The following is a 21168-nucleotide window of genomic DNA, read 5'->3' as shown; positions in this document are numbered from 1 at the left end:
CAATGGAAGAGGGAAAGGTCAGTTTCAGGCATCATCAGTGAGAAAACCATGATTTAAATAATTGGGAGAGAAACCTTTTTAGAGTGTTTTACATATTTTTTGTTTTCTCACATCATAACTAAGGATCATGGGTATAATTCTTCCTCCTTTGCTTTTGGTGTAATGTTTTTGGCAAGTTGCTGCACTCACTATCACTTTTTATTTTTATTTTTTTAAAGGAGTAGTAGTAGTTGTAGTAACCTTCTATCAACGTTTTAAGGAAATCATAATTTTTAAATGCATAAAAAATTTGCCCTTTCTGAAGCTCACTGCTCCCAAAGCTGAGTTCCTAGTGAAGGTGGAAGGTTTACTGGCTTTGTCTAGGCTAGGATTTAAAAGTATATTGTTAGACGGTGTTAGCTATCACATTCTAGCTGCCTAGTGTAAACAAGGCACACTGCCTGTAACACATGCTAAACTGGTCAGGTTGAAGTGGGGAACCTAAGTTTTAATGCCGTTTTAACCCATATTAGGAGTATGCAATGCTTTGTCTACGCTAGAGACTTTCAAATATGTTCATTAGAAGGTGCTGGCTAACACCTTCTAACAATGTTCCCTTAAATCCTCGTCTAGACCAGAGGGTCTCACAAGAAATTGTTTGGTGGCCTCAGAGTGCAGCCACCAACACTTGCTGGTGGCCATTCTGACAATTTTTCTTAAAATACTTAATTAACTTTAAAGAAAAAAATAAATAAATTTGCACATATACACGTCCAAATCATAATTTATTTATGTAGGTCATTATTGCAGACTCAATAATAAAAATAATGTACAGTTGTCTCTATTCTTTACTGGATCTAAACAGAATAGAAACAAATGTGATTTGCACGTTCTTGTTTTGTTGTTGTTGCTTCTTATGCTTTTTTTTTTTTTTTTTTTTATATAAACTTGCTAGCTAGCAAGTCTGTTTCTGTGAAAAATGATATCTGTATGTTTGTTAACATTGCTTTGCCTCCCTCCCCATCATTGCCTAGGAATCTTTGGCCACACAAAAAGCCCCTGGTGGCCACATGCAGCCATATTTGAGAAATGTTGGACTGTAGACAAAGCCTTAGGGTATGTCTATGCTGCAATAAAACACCTGCAGCTGGCCCTTATCAGCAAGCTCACGGGGGTGAGGGGCTATAGAACTGCAGTGTAGATGTCTGGGCTCCAGCCAAGCCTGGGTAGTGGGACCCTGTGAGGGGGGGAGGGTCCCAGAGCTCAAGCTCCAGCCCAAGTCCAGACATCTATACAGTAACTCCTTGCTTAACATTGTAGTGATGCTCCTGAAAAATGCGACTTTAAGCGACACGATGTTAAGCGATGCTCTGCGTTTCTAGCTCATGCAGCCACCTTAGTTCTCACTGTGATGTGGCATCAGATAGTTGATACAACAAATTTACATGGGTTGAAGGACACATTCTGACCACTACATTTATGTCCTTTTGATTGGTTAGAGGTTTTCCCCCAGTCGTCTTTAATATGTTTTCAGAAATGGTTAAAAGAAAAGGAAGAAAATGTGCCCTGTGCCACTCAGTTATGTAGTTGACGACTGGTGCTTTTCGCTCTGCCAAGAAGTCTTGCTGTACTTCCAAGAGAAACAATGGCTTGTTTAGGACCTCTCCCATGAACTGCTAGTGTCAATTCATAAAAAATGAAAGCTTATATTGTTTTTTAATTAAGTTTCTAGCACTTATGGCAAAGAACAAAACCTTCCAAATGTGAAGTGAGTGTGAACCAATGCAGTGCTTTTTTTGCCAAATCTGCACATAAACTGCACCAGTGAGAAAGACTTCTGGGCAGGTTCTGTGCCTATTCAGAACTTAGAGCCAGTCAGAACTGTCATTTCAGCAAAATAGGTTTTCGTTGAAACCAGAATGTTTTGTGCAGATGTATCAGTTTAATCTCCATAAATCAGTTTCCAAGAAATGTTTGTCAGGATTCAGGAAGGTCTTTAGGTCTGGGGCACGGGAAGGGTAGGGGAGAGGGGGAGGAGAGATGTGAATAACACCTTTATTCACTGTAAAAAAAAAAATTACATTTAAATATATTCAAAATGTCATTAAATACGTTAAATATACATAAAGAAAGGAATAAATAGCAATAAACCCACCCTGAACAAACATTACAGATGGATCACTATGGCGTCACCAGAATCAAGTTTGCTCAAGACATTATTAATACATCAGATGAATCAAAACATATCCAGGCTTCAAAGTGAGCTTATAAAAGGTAGTAAACCCACAGCCAGGCAACGATCAGCATGCAGAACAACTCCAGCACATCACACCCCTTTACCCTTGTCACTTTGTCCTTGGGAAAGTTCAGAATGACCAGTTTGGCCTGATACAGTAACACCAGCACACACACACACAAACAGGCTGTGTATTGCACTCCCAGAATAAACTCAAGTTTGGAGGAAAACAGTTCCCAGCAACTGAAAAGCTACCGCAAAAACCCAAAGAGATTAATCAAATGGGAACAATTGAGGAAAAAAATGAAACACTGCATCCAAATAGGATAGAATAGGATCTTGTAATTGGGACAGAGAAGGGAAATAGGTCTCCAGTTCCGCACATCATAGAGGTCCCATTTCTTGGGCAGCAGGGTAATCACTGCCCCGTGACAACTGAGGGACAGCTCCTTCCTCTGGAAGCACTCCAGAAACCACTCAGAAAAATATCAGGACCAATAAGATCCTAAAATGTAGACAACAGCCCATCTATTCCTGAGGCTTTGCCTGTAGAGAGCTGCTGGACCACAATAGAGCTCCTGCAAGGACAGAAGGGCTCCAGACATTGTTGTTCCTCACTAGCGAGACAGGGCAACCCATGGTGCAGCTCCACCACTGCCAGCATGTCACAGGACTCAAGTGAGTACAAAGCACTACAGAAGGATACAGATGCTTTCTGGATTTCCACAGAATCAGATGTCAGACATGCCCATGGCAGCTGGAGACAGTGAATCTGCTGACAGTCCACAGTGTTCCTCTCCAAACCAAAGAAATTTCTCATGTCATGCAGCTGAGGGAAATGGGCCCAAACCAGAGCTCCCTGCAATGTTCTCCTCCAGCAAGCGCTCTGGAGGCTCATATTTGATATCAGGTTCCCAACATCAAGGCTGCCATGAAGATCCACGATGTCCCATTCCAGGGTACTCAGCATGACACAAGGCCCTTACAGCAGCCTGGGTGTAACATTGGCAAAACAATTGCATTTGGACCTCTCATGTTCTGCCGCTGTCTCAAGGACTCCTAGAAGGACCTCTGCTGCTGCCGCCAATGCTCCCAAAACACAGCTAATGCCTGGGTGAAATTCAGGCCCTGAAACAATTTGGTGATAAAAACACCAGCAGGAAGCACAGGCAGGATAGGGGAGAGAAACACTGACAGAGACATAGTGATGGTCAGCCAAGTGAGTGGGAGACAAGCAGAACTGAACGAACAATCATGCTGGACTTTACAGCATAAAAGAAATCCAGCCTAGCCCCAGAGATGTGGTTGGGGTGGCCTTTGAGCCTAAGTATTGCCTAACAGTGGCATGAGAGAACCTCCAGTCATCCACTAACCCAAAATTCTACACGAGACAATACAGCTCCTTGGCCAGCTGAGGATGTGGCTCCGGAGGGCTCCTGTCTAAAACAATATACAGTACAGATGAAGTCATCATCCCCACCCCTGCAGACAATAGTAGCATTGAGGACCACAGCCAAGTAGGAACTGGGTATCTGCAAAAAGGAAACATGGTCCTGCCCCATAATATGGGCACAGACAGTAAAAAAAACTAACCACCACAGCACCAATGCACACCTCCATCTGGAGGATCTGACCTTGCACAATCTCCTTCACAAAGGAAAGCTGCACTCTGGGAGAAAAGTACAGACACCCTAGCACTGACATCAGAGCCATGGCTCAAACAACCTTCCCCTTCCTCTTCATTCAGATAGCTTTCTGGTCATCAGGATCCAAACAAATCTCTTGCAAAAAAGACTGGCCAGGTTTTATCAGAGAAGCTCAAGAACTTGTGCCCTTCAACAACCACCCTGGTACCCATTAATATTCAGAGAGCTGGGGTTGAGCAGCACCATAGAAGTTAGAAGGATAAAGATAGAGAACAGAGGGAAACAATGCAGAGTGGGAGGACCCAGAGATACATGAGCCACAGGGGAGTTTTATCGCCCTGAACAGTCCCAGCATGCTTTCTGACCTTGCCTACCTACTTCTTGAGATGGAAACATTTCCTGCTATCAAATGAGGTATCGCTCAAAACAAGAGCGGCCAAATGAACAAAGCACTGCAGATCAAGGAAACAGGCCTCAACCTCAATTCCCGATTTCCCTTCAGTGTCATCTCAAAAGTCACTCACCTCCTGCATGCTGTACCACCCTTCCTGTCCAGCTGACTGGTGAGAACATCAGGGACCAGCAAGAAGTCAGAGACATCATCTTCTTCATCTCCCTTGGACTCCACTAACACAGAAGAATATCGGGCTCCTGCTGCAGCATCCCCGTTCAAAAAGGGATGAGGCATAGGAGAAGTAGCGGGCACATCAATCAGATCCATCCTCAGAGGAGTAGGCAGTGGAGCAGCCTGAGGCTGAGACTCAGTATCACCACCATGGAATGCGGGATCTGAAGCCAGTGGACTCACCTCACTTGGGGGAAGCAGGGCACCACTGGGAACCCCAGGTATGGAGCTGCTACCTGGCACTGCACAAACCTGTTCCCCAGGAGCCTGCACGGCTCCATCAGCCGCCACAGCCAGCAACTCAGGGGCCTCCCAAAAGCTTGGCCATTTTAAAAACTGTCCCAGGCGGATCAGGATTTGTAGCTGTTTGTTTCACAAAGGGGCACTCCTCAGTGTCTGGGACTTGTTTCCTATCAAGCAAAAACTATCAGGTCACAACAGGGAGCTGGCCCCTGAACAGCACATCATTAGGCCTATGAGGCAATGCAGATCCCAGAGGTGCAGGCATGGACTTCTGTTGTCCCTGTAATGCTCCAGCCTCCTCCCTTCTATTTTTGGGCCCCATATTCTTACCGTGTCCCCAGATGTAGTGGTACATGGGCAAGATACCCTCAAATGACCTGGCTCACCACACAAACATTAAATACTGTAAGTGGTGGCAAACATCATATAATCCAATATTTATCTTGCTCTGTTACTTGCATGTCTGTATTAGCCAAATTGCTGCCCCACATCCCATCAATATGGTACTTCAGAACCAGGTTTAAAGGGCTCGTCAGGGTTATTTTAAACCACATTAGCCTGGCATCAGAATGACATGACATGCCTCATGCCCAGACTGACAGCCAACTGGATCATCCTAATGGCAGAAACCACCTTCCCATAACGAGAGAGTGTTTCATTACAAATAAGTGGAAGGGGAACTGGTTTAAAACAAAAAACAAACAAAAACTTAGCAGGAGTAAAACGGAAAATGGGAACAAAAGACTCCTTTACCCAACGCAGTGAATTTCATGCTGCTGCTGCTGCTGCTGAAGAAGGCTATGAGCAATAGCAGAGACAGACACTGGATCTATTCACTGGCAAGAAGGACTTAAAAATGCAGTCAGAGAGGAAGAAGAGATTTCTCTTTATTTCCCTCCACCTATGTTGTACCCAGGAACTTCTGGAGTAAGTGGAAGGGGGAAAATACGAATATAAGCATTTTCTCTTTTTTCAGCAGCCAGGTTTGTGCATGGGGAAGGGTTTTGAATCTATTTATTCAACACTTGCTAGTCAGAAGCTACAGAACAGGATTCTGTTCAGAGGACTCAGGGATAGCACCTTGGTATGAATCTAACTACCCTTGGCTTCTCACCTGAGCTTTGTCCCTGGATAATAGCCCCTCACCCCTCAGTTTAGTCCTCGCGCTGTTGTGCTGTTTGGTGTTCTGCTACATTTTGAAAGTCCTTTGCATAAAAGAGGTTGATGATTGAGTACATGGGATGATTGTAGATGGTATAGATTAATGGGATAAGAAAGAAAAGAGAAGTAGAGCACAGAGATTATTTTGGAGACGGGGAAGAGTGGAACAGAAAATATAGGGAAGGAGGTAGAGAACACAAACAGAAAAAGAAAGAAAGGAATATATAAAGTAAATGGGAAAGAGAAACAGTGAGAACAATTAAATGGAAAGTATGTCTGTCGTGTTTCACATCACAGGTGAAAATTTTAACTTAAAATGAATTAAAAGGGATTGACTGAGGAATTGATTAATGGTGCACAAAACTTTTTGCCTTTAAGTCAGCAGTTCAAAACCAGCCCAAGTTTCTAGTGACTAAAAGGTTTTTTTTGTTTTGTTTTACTTGTTTAAAACCACCACATGATTTAACTTCCCCGCGCCCCTCTGCCGTCACTGCACATAGGCGACCTGCAAAAAAAGGGCCAGGGTGGACGCCTCAGCCTTGGAGAAGACCCTCCCTTGATTCCCTGCTCACCCTCAGCAAAGAGATATCTTCCATAATGAACACAGCCTTTGGAAAATGTGGGGACAGTAAGGATTATAAGGCCTCCCCTACAGTGCTGGCTCTCCCCAAAGGCCACATGCCCAGTGTACATATGGTTCTGGAACACTGATTTCCCCTGCGGTTATTCACCATTTTGGGGGTCTTGTGGCTCATGTGTGCTTGCCTGGGATCAGCCAGTTAGTGACAGGTATGTGAATAGTGGCAGTGTTTTAAATCACTGCAACACACAGACCACTGATTCAAACAATACTGCTTCTGTAAAATGTTGCATTTTGGCTTCACAAATATGATCTCGGGAGCCCAGCCTCCCTCTTTATTGCTGGCTGAACAGCTGCGCAGAATTATAAAGCGGACACGAAGAACTAAAGAGGACTTTCTGTGTGATGTCATGATGATGCTGCAGCCAAAAAACAGGAATTGAAGGAGTAGCAGGACAGCAAGAAGAGGGACCGAAAGGAGAACGGAGCTCGCCAGAATGAAGCCACGGAGCGGCTCTTAAATATTATGGAGCGCCAAGCGGACATGTTCCAAGCACTACTAGCACTGCAAACCGAGCAGCTCCATGTCCGGCCCCCTCTGCAGCCACTGTCGCACAATTCTTTCCCATGCACCCCCCAGACACCGCCAACACACTCTTATCAACCTCCTGGCTCCACTCTGTACCCGCTGCATTCCACTCCTGCCCCGTCACAGTCCAGTCCCTGCAGACTCCCACTATCCACTGCACTCAACACCCATCCCTCTGCAGTTTGGCCCTGCTGAAGTACAGTAACCGCTGCACTGTACTCCAAAGGACAATGTTGGATATGATTCCTGGACAAACACAAATCTTTAACCGTCCCAGGGCCTCACCTCCTCCTGGGACTCTCCCTCCCCCGCATATCATCCACAGTGCTGATATGTTTTTTTGTTTGTCTCTCTCCTCTGGTTGTTGTTTTTTAAATAAAAGAATTGTTTTGGTTTGAAAGCAATCTTTAGTCCCTTAATTGAAAGCAAAAAGACCCCTGCAAAGCAACAGGCAATTTTCTTAAACCTTCATAGTGCATTGTCTGCACCAATCACAATCACCTCCTAACATCCCAAGCACAGCAACAAATATTAGTGGCTTTCAGCTTAAAATTGCTGCCTCAAGGCATCCCTCTAGTAGCCCTGGTCTCTGGCTGTTCAAATTCAGGCTCCAGGTGCTGAGCCTCAGTGGTCCAGCCCTGAGTGAAACTTTCACCCTTCCCTTCACAAATATTATGGAGCGTACAGTACACGGCTATAAGCATAGGAGTATCGTCATAGACAGCGCCAGCGGGCCTTTAAATGTCCAAAAGCACACTCAGTCATTCTGCACTTGCTCAGCCTGTTGTTGAATCACTCCTTGCTGCTGTCAAGGTTCCCCATGCCTGGCTTCATAAGCCATGGCATTAACGGGTAGGCGAGGTCTCCCAGGATCACAATGGGCATTTTGACTTCCCCTACAGTGATCTTTGGGTCCAGGAAGAAAGTCCCTGCTTGAAGCTTCCTGAACAGGCCAGTGTTACAAAAGATGCGTGCATCATGCACCTTTCCGGACCAGCTTGCGTAAATGTCCGTGAAACGCCCACGGTAATCCACAAGCGTCTGGAGAACCATAGAGAAATACCCCTTCCGATTAATGTAGTCTGTAGCTAGGTGGTCTGGTGCCAGAATTGGAATATGTGTGCCATCTATCACCCCTCTGCGGTTAGGGAAGCCCATTTGTGCACAATGTCACACATGTTGCCCAGAGTCACGGTCTTTCAGAGCAGGATGCGATTAATGGCCCTGCACACTTCTATCAACACAAGTCCATCAGTCGACTTTCCCACTCTGCACTGGTTAGCGACCAATCGATAGCAGTCTGGAGTAGTCCGCTTCTACTGTGCAATCGTCACATGCTTCTCCAATGGCAGGGCAGCTCTCATTCTTGTGTACTTGTGCCACAAGGCTGTAGCGAGCTCACAACACAATCCCATGAATGTGGCTTTCCTCATCCGAAAGTTCCGCAGCCACTGCTTGTCATCCCAGACGTGCATCACAATGTGATCCCACCACTCAGTGCTTGTTTCCCGAGCCCAAAAGCGGCATTCCACTGTGGTCAGCTCCTCCGTGAATGCCACAAGCAATCTCGTGTCATAGATACTATGCGTGGCAAGATCAATGTCAAACTCCTCTTGCCTTTGTAGTTTAAGGAATAATTCCACTGCCACTCATGAAGTGTTAGTGAAAGCGAGCAGCATATTGGTCAGCAGCGTGGGATCCATTCTTGCAGACCAAAGAGGCAGAGCGCACAGTACACAAACCATTGAAAGATGGCATCAAATGCGGACATAAGCACAGGGATTGCTGGGATGCGAAGCAATGGATCACGGGGTACTGGGACAGGACCCAGGATGCCCCGCGACTCCCTCCACTTTCCCACAACTCTTAGCGGCAGAAGAGGAAGAGGTGCTATGCGGGACAGCTGCCCGGAGTGCACTGCTCTGAATATCACTGCAAGGGCCGCAAGTGTGAACATGCTATTGCGCAGGGAGCTGATAGTGTGAACACACAACAGCGGTTTCTCTTCGGCGCTCTCTGAGCAGCGCTATAACTGCCAGTGATGTTACTCTGCCATAGTAGACATACCTTTAGTTGAAGCAGCTGTAGCTTAAAGAAAAACACCAAATATCACAAGACTCAAATAATAGAGCAGGCAACACTGCAATGGTAAATTTGACTTTGCATTCATTAACAATGGGGGCAAACAATGCTTAAAATTGTCGCTTGATTGTGAGTCAAGTGTTAAACACTACTTGTCCTCATCTACACTGACAGCAAAATCATGCCTAGGCTCCTCAAGGTTGTATCCTGGTACAACCAAATATTCTAGTGAAGACAAGCTTGTATCAATCTTGTTGGCAGTTTTAAGGAAGAGACCAACTTAAAGAAAGAAAAAGTGCCATCAAGACAGGAAAGGAAAGCAGGCATAACAAAAGCAAGAGGGACAGAGCAAGGTTTTTTTTTTTCATTTTTTTTTTTTAATGTTTTAAATAGAGAGTTGACTGATATTAGTTGCAGGGTGTTTAGCAGCGTATTTTTCACCCTGGCTAGACTTACCTAATATCTCCTAGCTTAAAGGTTAAATGTTCAAGCCCTATAATAAAGAGATTAAGTGAATTCTTATTTTGCTAAATCTTTATTATCTTTAAGAACTATACTGCACTACCATTTTAAAATGGTACGTTAGAGGTATGTCTATGCTGCAAAATACCTGTGGTGCAAAGTCTCAGGATATGTCTACATTGCAATTAAAAACCCGCTGCTGGCCCATGCCAGCTGACTTAGGCGCATGTGGCTCAGGCTAAAAAGTTGTTTAATTGCGGTGTGATTCTGGCTCAGGCTGGGCTCTAGGACCTTGCAAAGCTTGAAAGCCCAAGCCTGAACATCTACACCACAATTAAACAGCCCGAGCCCGATCCTCACGAGTACGAGCCAGCTGGCACAGGCCAGCCGCAGGTGTCTAGCTGCAGTCAGAACTACCCTCAGAGTTCGAGTCAACTGACTCAGGGTCACAGGGCTAAAAATAGCAGTGTAGATATTCATGCTAGGGCTCTGAGACTTGCGGCAGTGTTTTATTTATTTTTCTGTGTAGATGCACCTTAAACTATAATTGTCAAAATAAATGAATAAAGCACATTGTGTCTTTAGCATTAGTCTTCCTTTATATCATTTGTTCCTTTCCTGATTCATAAAATTCAGGGATTTGCAATGGTCTTCCCAATCATTAATGCAAATTATTGAACTGCTGTTGTATATGTGAAATTTTATAACAAAAATTCATATACATACGTACAAGGTAAGTTTACGCATATGAATTCAGTCTATATATTTATTAGGGCTGTCAATCGCAGTTAACATAGTTATGTTTGGGAAGTTAAGAGACATAAAATACCTGCCACACTTACTATAGCTAAAGTTTCTTTGCAAACATCCTAAAAACATACACAATATCATGGCAAAAGATCATCTTCCACAAATGCTTATTCTTTCAATTCAAACTGATATGGATTGCTCTGCAATAGAATTTAATTTATTCCACTGAGACACTGAAGTCTAATACATTGTGAATTCCTGTTTATGTAAACTTGACTTTAAAAAAAAAATACAGAATGGAAATTTTCTTCCTGAAAAGCTTCATTACTTATTGAAATGATTAATGACTTAAAGCAACAAGCCAGTTTTAAGGATTTAAATTCATAAACACAGACAGTTCAAATAGCATGTAACTGTATATTCAACCAACTGTTAAGAAAATTTAAGCATGAAAACATAACTACACAGAACAGAAATCTAAACATATCCTATTAGGGATAGGCAGTTTACGGAAAACATTTCTGGAGACTTCCTACAGTGCATTTAATTTTTAAATATAAAATTTACAATTGATTTAAATGACTGAATTCCTGTCTGCTATTAAAAACAAATAGGCATTTGGCAAAAAAGAAAATTTCTAACATCTAATTCGATTGATGGTCTCCTGCCTAGGATTGCAAGGCAAGATGTCATGAACGGGAAATAAATAAATGATAGTTTGTTCCACATTAGGATAAGATCCTGTAAACACTACCTGCCAACTAATAGTGCCTCCATTTAACTTGTTCACAGGATATGGCCTGCAGTGTTTTGTCTCCCACCAATGCCTACAGGCTTCTGGCCTGCAGAAGAGCTGAGCTCCCTCTGGAGGGGCGTGAAGAACCCAGGAGTCCGGGCCCCCCTTCCCTTGCTGTCGTGGCTGTGTGTGTCTCAGCTTCCGCTCCCCCCTTCTGGTGACAGACGACACTCCAGGCGTGCATGCCATGACCGACCTGCTGGCCCCCCACCCTCAGAGGTGGGGGAGGGCTGACCCACCCACCCCCAGATCCTACAATAAAGAAGAAACTATTTAAACAGGGGAAAAAAAAAAAAAAAAAAAAACTATCCACCAAGTCACCTTCTCCCTCCGACTCAGCTATTAGCTACAGTACACAGTACTTTGGAAACCAATCCCTGCACCATTGCTCGCCTCCCAGCTTCTATTTATCTAGATGTTGCAGGCCAACCAACACTTTTAGATGATCCAACCCTTTAAATATAAATATGCAGCAACGGTGTGCTGTGTAGGAAGGGAGCATCGCCTATTTTGGCAAAGAACAGAGTAATTTTGGATTCTAACCTTGGCTCTGCAACTCACTGGGTGACCTTGTGGTCAAATCAAAGCTTCCCCATCTCTCAGCTTCTCCACCTTTAAATCAGACAAAAATAAAACTTATACACCTCACAAACTTAGTGCACGTTGAGATCTTTTGATGAAAGATAACATACAAGTCTTATATTATTTCATGCAGGGAACACTGGGCACAGCAAAAAATGGGGGCTGTTTTGGACGCTGTGGACCCAAAGAATTTTTATACTTTTTAAAAGAAATGTGATTATATGTAAGACACCAGGAGGTTCTGATGGGAGTGAATGTTTTTAAATTGCTAGATCTTTAAGTCTATAGATATTGACAGTGTTCCTTTAAAAAAAAGAAAAAAGTTACCTCCAGGAAGAAATAGATAGGATACTCTTTACACTTTTAGAGAGACTTCCACCCAGGAACCTCAATGCACTATGAATATCACTGAACCAAGCCGCACTACACTCCTTTGAGTTAGCGAGGTCTCATTTGCAGGAGAGGAAACTGAGATGCAAAGAGGTGCACAGTTCTGTGCCTTAACCACACACAAAAAATACTCATAAAATAACACACCCTCCCAGAAAAGCACTTTTGGCTTCTCAGATGAATATGTAATTGATGTGGGATGGTGGAAGTGGACTAGTGTTCATTTATAAGCAATTAGCTCCCACCATTTTATTAAAGCACAAAGATGAAGGTCAACCTGGACCAAATTAGAAAGAGTCATTGAGTAAGACTAGATGATATAACTTTTATACTTCCCCACAAGAACACTTATGCATTGCACAATACATTTTCTTCTGGTTTTGTTCAATTTAATTGTAAACTGGGCTTTCTACCACTCCCACTGGATGACTATTCTATATAGCAACAAGTCTCATGGTCATAAAATTCCACCTGATATTCAGGCTGCATTTTCCCTTTCTAATGATACCCAATTACTCCTAATTATAGCCCCTTGAATGATAATAAACAATTCTTTTCCCTCCTTGGTATTGACATCCTTCAAATACTTGCAGATAGTTATGACTCCACATCCCCTAAGCTGCCGCTTAGCCAAGACCTACATTTAACCCAGGGGCCGGCAACCTCTGCTCACCAGGGTAAGCACTCTGGCGGGCCGGGCCAGTTTGTTTACCTGCCGCATCGGCAGGTTCAGCCGATCGCGGCTCCCACTGATCGCGGTTCACCATCCCAGGCCAATGGGGGCTGCGGGAAGCGGCGAGGGATGTGCTGGCCGCGGCTTCCCACCGCCCCCATTGGCCTGGGATGGCGAACCGCGGCCAGTGGGAGACGCAATCGGCCAAACCTGCCGACGCGGCAGGTAAACAAACTGGCCCAGCCCGCCAGGGTGCTTACCCTGGCGAGCCGTGTGCCAGAGGTTGCCGACCCCTGATTTAACCTTTTTAGTATTTCCTCATTCGCGCCTGATTCTGACACCCTCACTCATGTTGAGTAGTAATTTACTCTGCAAGCAGTTCTGTTCAATTCAATCAGACGACTTGCGGAGCAAGGTGCTACTCAGCAGGAGTGAAGGTATCAGAATCTGGCTTGGAGGAAATCAATTCCTCTAGAACCATAATAATTGGGCCCCCCACCCCATCTCCGTAGAGTTTCTAGCAGTGAAAGGCTAATTAAGGTTTATTGTTTGTAGTTAATCCTATATCAACACTAGGAATAGAAAAACTCACCTTTGCTATTTTGCATTACATTGAGTATTTAATCTCAAATAGTTAAATGAAATTTACAGTTGCCTTTGAGCCTCAATACAAACTGCCCAATCTCCACCCATGTAAGTGAGAAAAGTTGTTCCAGACATTGTTTTCCTAAGAACACCTACCTGCATGAGCATTCACAGATAACTATCTATTAAGAATGCAAGATCCAGCAGGACTTCATTTAACATGTTACAACTCCCTGTTTAACAAGGGTGGGTCACAAACAGCAACAGGCCGATTCAGCAAGGAACTGAAAATACTAGTCTCTGCATCTGTGAAGTCAATGTTTAAATACCAGCCCATATGAATGAATGGGCTTTCTATAAACATTACCCACCAAGATAAAATTCAGTTTTACATTTTCCAAACATCCAAGGATCTCACCCTTCACTTTAACTGTCAACTTTTACCAGATGTTGTATGACAGAACAGTTGTACATTAAGCAGAGTGAAAAAAATAATGCTACGAACAAGTTTATGACTAAAACTAAATCATGTCAAAGTGAAATGTTTGTACTGCAAGTTTTAAAAAATATGGAAAAGGGATGGAAAGAAAGATGGTATAAACAGAACAAATTTGCTTTCTATTGCACAGCAGCCAAGCTGACGTCTAAATAGCAGGGACAAAATTCTTGACCTACACATACATTGCATACTAGTAGTATACACTACCAAAGTAGCACAATTGTGTTCTGACTACCAGCAGCTCTCCACAGTCCCCTTTCTAAACTTATTATTCCTGCCTGGAACATGCAGAAATATGTGGTGTTGTGTCCAAGGGACACAATATCATCACCTATTGATGTAATGTTACTAAGGTTATGTCTACACTGGCAATTGAACTACAAAACTTGTGTCTTTCAGAGGGTTAAAACGCCATTTCCCCCACCCCAAAAAAAGACAAAAGTTTTGCTGTGACAAATGCCAGTGTGAACAGTGCATTGTCAGCAGGAGCACTCTCCTGCCGAAAACACAAATGTCGCTTGTTGGAGTTTTTGTTTTGTTTTGGGTTTTTTTGTTTAAATCGGCAAGAGCGCTCTCTCCTGCTGACAAACAGCAGCTACACTGCACAACTTTTAGCGGCACGGCTGTAGCGACACAGCCATGTCATTAAAAGCTGTGTAGTGTAGACATAGCCTAAGCAAATATCTATTACATTAGAACATGATTAGAGCAGACTAAATAATATTTTTTTGGTTCAATGGCTGAACTGAAAAATCCAAAAAAAATGGTGTTAGTTTTCAAACTAAATTGCTTTGTTTTCATTTTTTCCCCTCACGAAAATGGGTGGGGGAGGGGAAGGGAGAAATCATTCAGGTCAATTTAACTCAACATTAAAAAAAAAAAAAAAAATTCTGTCAATTTGACTTTAAAGAAAAAAAATCCTCAATTTTTTACTCAGCTGAAACTGCAGTTTTTAGCAAATTTACCATTTGCCAAAAATGTTCACCCAGCCCTAAATGCAATCTATTACTAGGTGTAGATACAGCACCTAGCACCATGGAGCACTGATTTCAATTGGGGCCCCTAGACACTATTATAATACAAATAATTGTCATGGTGGTGAAAAAGTAATTACTTAGGACTAAGTCATATGTGCCTATCATGTGAAATGAGCAGCTGTGCACATATACATTGAAATGTTAGGACATTTTACAATTTTCAAGAACTCTGGATTTTTCAATAGCAGATCTAGAGAGACTCTATTCCCACCAAACAATAACTGTCACCGTGTTTCCTTTCCCACTGTGATTGTGGATGATCCTACAATTCCCCCTTTTAATGTGAATAATGAAACCATTCACAGATTACCAAACCCAGGGAGAGGCCACTTCAGCCAATAGGCACGGGAACTAAGGGTACGGGGCTTGCTGCAGCATCCCAGGTTTTGTGCAGGGCCCCAGCCCCAGCTGTGGTCCCAGCCTCAGGCCCCTTACCCTGTCCGCGTCCCCCCACCCTCCCGGAGCCACGGCCCAGTCCTGGCCCCAGCTCTGGGGAGAGAGGGCACGGACGGGGTAAGGGAGGTGCAAAGTAAAAAGTTTGGGGACCACTGGCTTTCAGCACCCCCACTGTAAAAAGTGTTCCAGTGCCCCTGGTTTAGCAAGACACTCAACAGATACAGGTTGGTGGTGACTATACATTTGGAAGACAAAACAAGATGGAGAAATCTGCTGATCCACAAAGAAAATTCAGTGATTCATGTAACAATTATATTAGTTTCATACTGGATTTAATACAATATATTGAAAGCAAAGATGAGGTCTTCGGTAAACAATGGAGCGAAGAGGCACTGGAACCTGCAACATTCCCTCTCTCGCAGTTTGCCATTTTTAGTAAGTACATATGGCACTGCTCAGCCAATGGGTGTGCATGCCAAACTGGGCATGTCCACAATGATCAGGAAGAGTAGTCCTTCCACAGGGTTAAAATGGGAAGTGCTCCACAGCCAAGACTTTGCAGCCTCAAAGATGAAGCATCCCTATTAGCAAGTTTGACAGGTGGAGCCAAACATTTATGAGTCCACCTGTCTCTCCCATCTTTAAAACCTACCCCTGCACTAGAAAGCATACAGCCCCAAAGAGCTGTAAGTGCAACAAGTAGGCACTGCAGACTGCACAGGGTTCCACTGCATTCTGGATCTTCTGCACATCCAAAACGGAGGGGGGGGAAATCTGCCTATTATAGAGGAAAGCAGAGGCAGACATGGAAAGACAGACCATAACAGCAGTCTATAAGCATTGCTTCCCTTCACCACTTTCTTGATATTGTTTTTCCAGTGAGAATTTTATACCCCGAAGTTTGTAAGTGGGCTGCCTAAATTTGCCATTTCGTTTCCAACTGTCATCATGAAACAAAGCAATTTGTTCACACTTAGGAAAGAAACTACACTGTCCCCTCCAACTAACAAAGTTGCTCTTCTGTGGGAAAAAAATAAATCCTGAAACCCTCATTCATTTTTATATATATATATATATATATATATATATATATATATATATATATATACACACACACACACACACACACACAACTACTACTACTACTACTATTGAAAGTCACTCGAGGTAATTTTCATTAATCCTCTTTTAAACTCACTGATCGTTCTTATTAATCCTTGGAAGCCAGACACTAAAAATGTTCACTTATCAAACAAACCTTCCCCCACTGATTTACACATCCAGTCACATGTACACACTGGTTTATAGTTAGGAACAGAGGAATTGCCACATCAGTTGCAGAATTATCCTGTGGTTCATCTGAAATACCATTATGCTACTCAGGCTAGGACTTGTCTACATAGGGAGTTATTCCAGTATAGCTATTTCTGATTTATTCTAGAATAAAATCATCCACATATAGAGTTAGGAGTGTCCTCACATGGATAGTTAATCCACTTTAAATTCCTAAATTATTCTGGATTAATTTTCATGTGTAGACAAGTCCTTAGAGAGATTAGGTCTAGTCCATGCAATATCACCACATTGAGGGAAAAAAGCTGCCCGAGTCCAGCAGTAATAAAACTGGACCAAATCCAGAGAGACACCAAACAACCTGCCAGTTTGGTTTCACTGGGAATTGCAAGTCCTCAGCCCAACTCAGGATATGGGGAAAGATCCTGCTCCTTGCTCTCATTGAAGTTAATACATTTTATTATTGATTTCAGTTTAAGCAGGTTCAGGCCATTGGTCCTTTATACACTAAAGCAAGAGGGCTGATTGTCATTTTTATTCTTTATTTTATAAATGCAGATGCTAATTTCATTTCTAGATGGCTCTAATCCTTAAATTACTTGCTTATTTCAGTGGCAGCGAATTTCACAAGTTAATTTTATATTGCATAAAAAGTACTTTTTATTCATTTTAAAATTTGTCAATTTCATTTAGTCTGTGTTTGTTCTTGTATTATGGGATAGAGTAGGTCAGTTCATTAGAACCAGGCTGCTGGAATAATTCCTATTGGTTTGCTTCCACTGCAGGGCCTAACCAACAGACCAAGAATCAGGAGTTGGGGAGCTTTGCCTGTACAGCAACTGAGCTACTGCCTTTTGTAAAACTTACGTTGTTTAATATCTTCCAAGACAGACCCAATATCCCAAGAACACATACGCCTGCTGTGGAGCCAGCACCCAAGATATTCCACAGGTTGTACTCTTAGAGCCACAGACACATTGTTTATGGGGCTCCAAGGTCCTGAGCTTTTGCAGGATCAGGGCCCAAGAATTCAGACCTTTAGTATCCACAGAATTAGTTACTACATAATTACAGGTTTGAATTATACACGTTATTTAAAATGAAACAAGTAGCTGAAATGTATATTTGTATAACTCAGTATCTGTGCTAAAAGATTAAAATAGAATTAAAGTATGTATACTTCTGAGACAGCAATGTATCCTAAAAAAAAGAGTTGAAGTTAGAAGTCTCAAAACAATTTTGAAGTGTTTCATTACTAAATGCATGTACCTTGATTAGCTTTATAATTATCCAGATAAGATTGCTTTATTGCACTACTTAATTTCTAAGGGAAAGCAATTCATGAAATGTATTCTGACACTTTATCACTTGATTAAAGAGCTCCCAAATTGCTCTAATATATACAATGCAGGGGGAGGGAAGAGATGAAATAGGGGATTTAGAAGTCATTAACTGTATACTAATCCTTTAATCTCATTTAGTTTGTGTTGGACCAGCACAAAATACTACTACTATACAGTACTGGTCACTTACTCATGGAGTTTTATTTCAAGCTAATCTACAATTAGCATAAATACAAGCTAATAACCTATTATGATTAGCTCTAAATTAATTGCAATATTGGGGAAAATGTGACAAATCACTTTAAATATTATTCTATACATAATGCTAAAAATATAATTCAAACATCATCTAGATGGATGTTAAGAATTTCTCTCATTAAAAACATCATGAATATTAGCCTGGCATACGATATTGCAGTTTAAGAATGACTAAAATGAATTATATATATAAGACAAGTTTTGGTGAGACACATTTTGATTAATAATGTTAATAATATAACATGTTTCTACTTCAATGCACTAATTAGACCCAATCTGCAACTTGTTGCATGAAGACAGACTACTCAACCAGCATAGAGCCCCAATGAAGTCCTTGTCTGCCCACACAAATAGGGGCCTTAATCAACACAAACTTTCCTTTGTGGAATTTTGTGATTCCCACTTTTACAGATGTGGAAAATGACACACAGCTTTAAGTGATTTGTTCATGGCCATACAGCAAATCAGTGTCAACGCTAGGATTAGATTGCAGCAGTTTCTGACTCCAGCCTCATGCTCAGATCACTAACAAACACTATAAAGACATACTGAATAAAAATTAATCAGTATTCACAATGGATGGACAAGGATACTTATTCCAAATATGTTTTTGTTTAATAAGAACTTTTATAGCTACATACTCAGTGTATTTTTTTAATAAATGAGTGAGGTTTTTAGTAGGGATATGTAACTAACTGAAATTAAATAAAATCAGTCTAAATATATGTGGCTTTAATGCAAAATTGTTTTAATGAAATTTGTGGGGGAAGTTAAAAAAAACACAAACTTGCTAACTAAAATGTTTGCTGATTTAGATCTGTCATTATCTGATTTATCCATTCACTTCTGCAACTGAAACACTAGAGACTGCTACCCACAAGCATAAGACGATGTGCAATATTTCGAAGGTTTAATACACGTTAAAGGCAGAGCCAAACTCTTTCTTAAAACAAATACACTTTTTGACATCAGCTAAAAGATTCTCTGTAGGCAGTATACCAGCCTCTGAAACAACTGTCATTACACTAGTGAATGTAAACATTCTGTCCTCAAAAGCAGCATGGGGCATAGGGGATAAAGAGGTAATAAGGATGAGAAGAAAGATGATAGAGTTTAGAAACAGATGGAATTTTCAACAAGTTGCATGTTTCCTTCCCAGCAGCAAACAAGCCAAACAGGCAAACACTAAACATGACAGGACACGTTAATTAACTCCCTTCTTTCTTTCTGTTACCACATTTCCCTTAAGACTAGTTTTGCCAGTCTATTCACCTGGGGAAAAATAGTAAATATTCAGTAATAAAGTGGCAACTATCACCAGACAATCCCTAGACAATGTGTTCTACCATAGTTTTAAGTCCTGTCATATCTTGGTCCTTGATGGGAACAATTATTTCCTTTTCCTATTTGTAACAGTATCAAGGACTATTACAAAGACAACGAAGAATTCGGAGGCACCTTAAGGTGCCACCGGACTCCTCGTTGTTTTTGTGGATACAGACTAACATGGCGACCCCCTCTGATACAAAGATTATTACCTGATACATTTAGCAGTATCACCAAGATGGGGCAGAAGGTGTTTGAGCAGGGTTGATTCAAATCTAAGGAAGAGGCTGAAGGGGTAGCAGCAAGTGGAAAACTAGACTAGCCAGCCAGGGTAGGTGCTATTTCCACACCTGCTGGGAAGTTCCTGTAATAAGTCACTCCCAGAACCCTGCCACCACTTCCAACTCTGGCACGCATATAAGCAGGCGCACACTCCACGCAGGGAGAGGAGTTCAATCACCATTTGCCCTGTGCTAACCACACTGGAGGAGCATGTGAATATCACCCCTCGCTCTCCCACTGCCAGCCACGCCCGGGCGGACAGGCGTGTGTGTGTGTGTGTGTGTATGTATGTGTGGGCGGGTGTCTCAGGAGTCACCTCGGCTCTCCCCCAAGGCCAGCCACGCTGGGGGTCTCAGGAGTCACCTTCCCCCAGGGCCAGCCTCAGCAGAGAAGTGGTGGGGCCGGGAGGGAGGTGCGGGGTCTCAGGAGTCACCACACCCGAGGAGCCAGGCACGCCGGGGAGGGCCACAGCGGAGAGCGGCCACACGGGCCACTGTTCTGCTGGGCGCCGCCAGCCGCGATTTCCCCCCAGCGCGTGCGGGCGCGGGGGCTGCCCCCCCCCCGCCCCGCCGGGCCGCCGCACTCACCGCCGGGCGCCGCCGCCGCCCTCTCTGCCCGGGACTCAGCCTCTGTGGGCGACCGGAGCTGGCCGACCTCTCACCCGCTCCTCCTCCCGCTGCTGGCTCCGCCTGGCCCCGGGCGGGGGAGGCCGGGCCCGGAGCTCTCCCGCCCGCCACAGGACCCAGAGTTTGCCGGCGCCCGAGCCAGGCAGGGGGACGCCCTCTCTGTGCCCCTCGCCCAAGGGGGCGGGGCTCTGCCTGCTGGTCCCCTGGGGCAGCCTGGGGTGGGAGCGTCACCGGGTGACACTGCGCTGCCCGCCGCCTCACACCGCCCCAGTACCAGAGATCCTACCGCTCACACCGCCCCCCACCACAGCCTCGCACTGCCCCCGGGCCAAGGAATCCCACCCACCCATCACGGCGTCATACCCCCGGCGTCACACGGCACTTTCCCCACTCCTTCACATCGCCCCAGTGTCAGGGATCGCCCCATGGGGTCATCCCCTTCCCCACCCTCACATTGTGCCCCCCGTCCCAAAGTCTCCTACCCCCCCTGCCAGGGCATACCCTCCCACGCCCCCACACAGCCGCAGTGCCAAAGCATCACCAGGGCTGCCCAGAGGATTCGGGGGGCTGGGGCAAAGCAATTTTGGGGGCCCCTTCCATTAAAAAAAAGTTGCAATACTATAGAATACTATATTCTCGTGGGGGCCCCTGCGGGGCCTGGAGCAAATTGCCCCACTTGCCCCCCCCCCGGCGGCCCTGAGCAACACTCTGCCCCCCCCACCCCTCCCA

General features: G+C 43.8%; 1 protein-coding gene across 3 annotated transcripts in view; it reads right to left on the bottom strand.

Annotated features, from left to right (window-relative positions):
* GNG12 (G protein subunit gamma 12) overlaps positions 1-20707 on the bottom strand; it is a 62812-nt gene extending 42105 nt beyond the window's left edge. The window contains exons 1-2 of one of the 3 annotated variants that reach the window (XM_054037758.1): positions 20401-20707; positions 11693-11761 (exon numbers count right to left, since the gene is read on the bottom strand). The gene's annotated coding sequence lies outside the window, so the exon portion shown is untranslated. Of the gene's footprint in view, positions 1-11692; positions 11762-19743; positions 19845-20400 lie in introns of those variants that run through there. The other 2 variants (XM_054037757.1, XM_054037759.1) reach the window with 2 other exon arrangements.
* Between the last annotated feature and the right edge of the window lie 461 nt (positions 20708-21168).

The sequence above is a fragment of the Malaclemys terrapin genome, chromosome 8, assembly GCF_027887155.1.
Source record: "Malaclemys terrapin pileata isolate rMalTer1 chromosome 8, rMalTer1.hap1, whole genome shotgun sequence".
In the NCBI taxonomy this organism is placed as follows: domain Eukaryota; kingdom Metazoa; phylum Chordata; order Testudines; family Emydidae; genus Malaclemys; species Malaclemys terrapin.
Note: the sequence above shows the minus strand (reverse complement) of the source record. Positions and strands in the feature narration are given on the sequence as shown.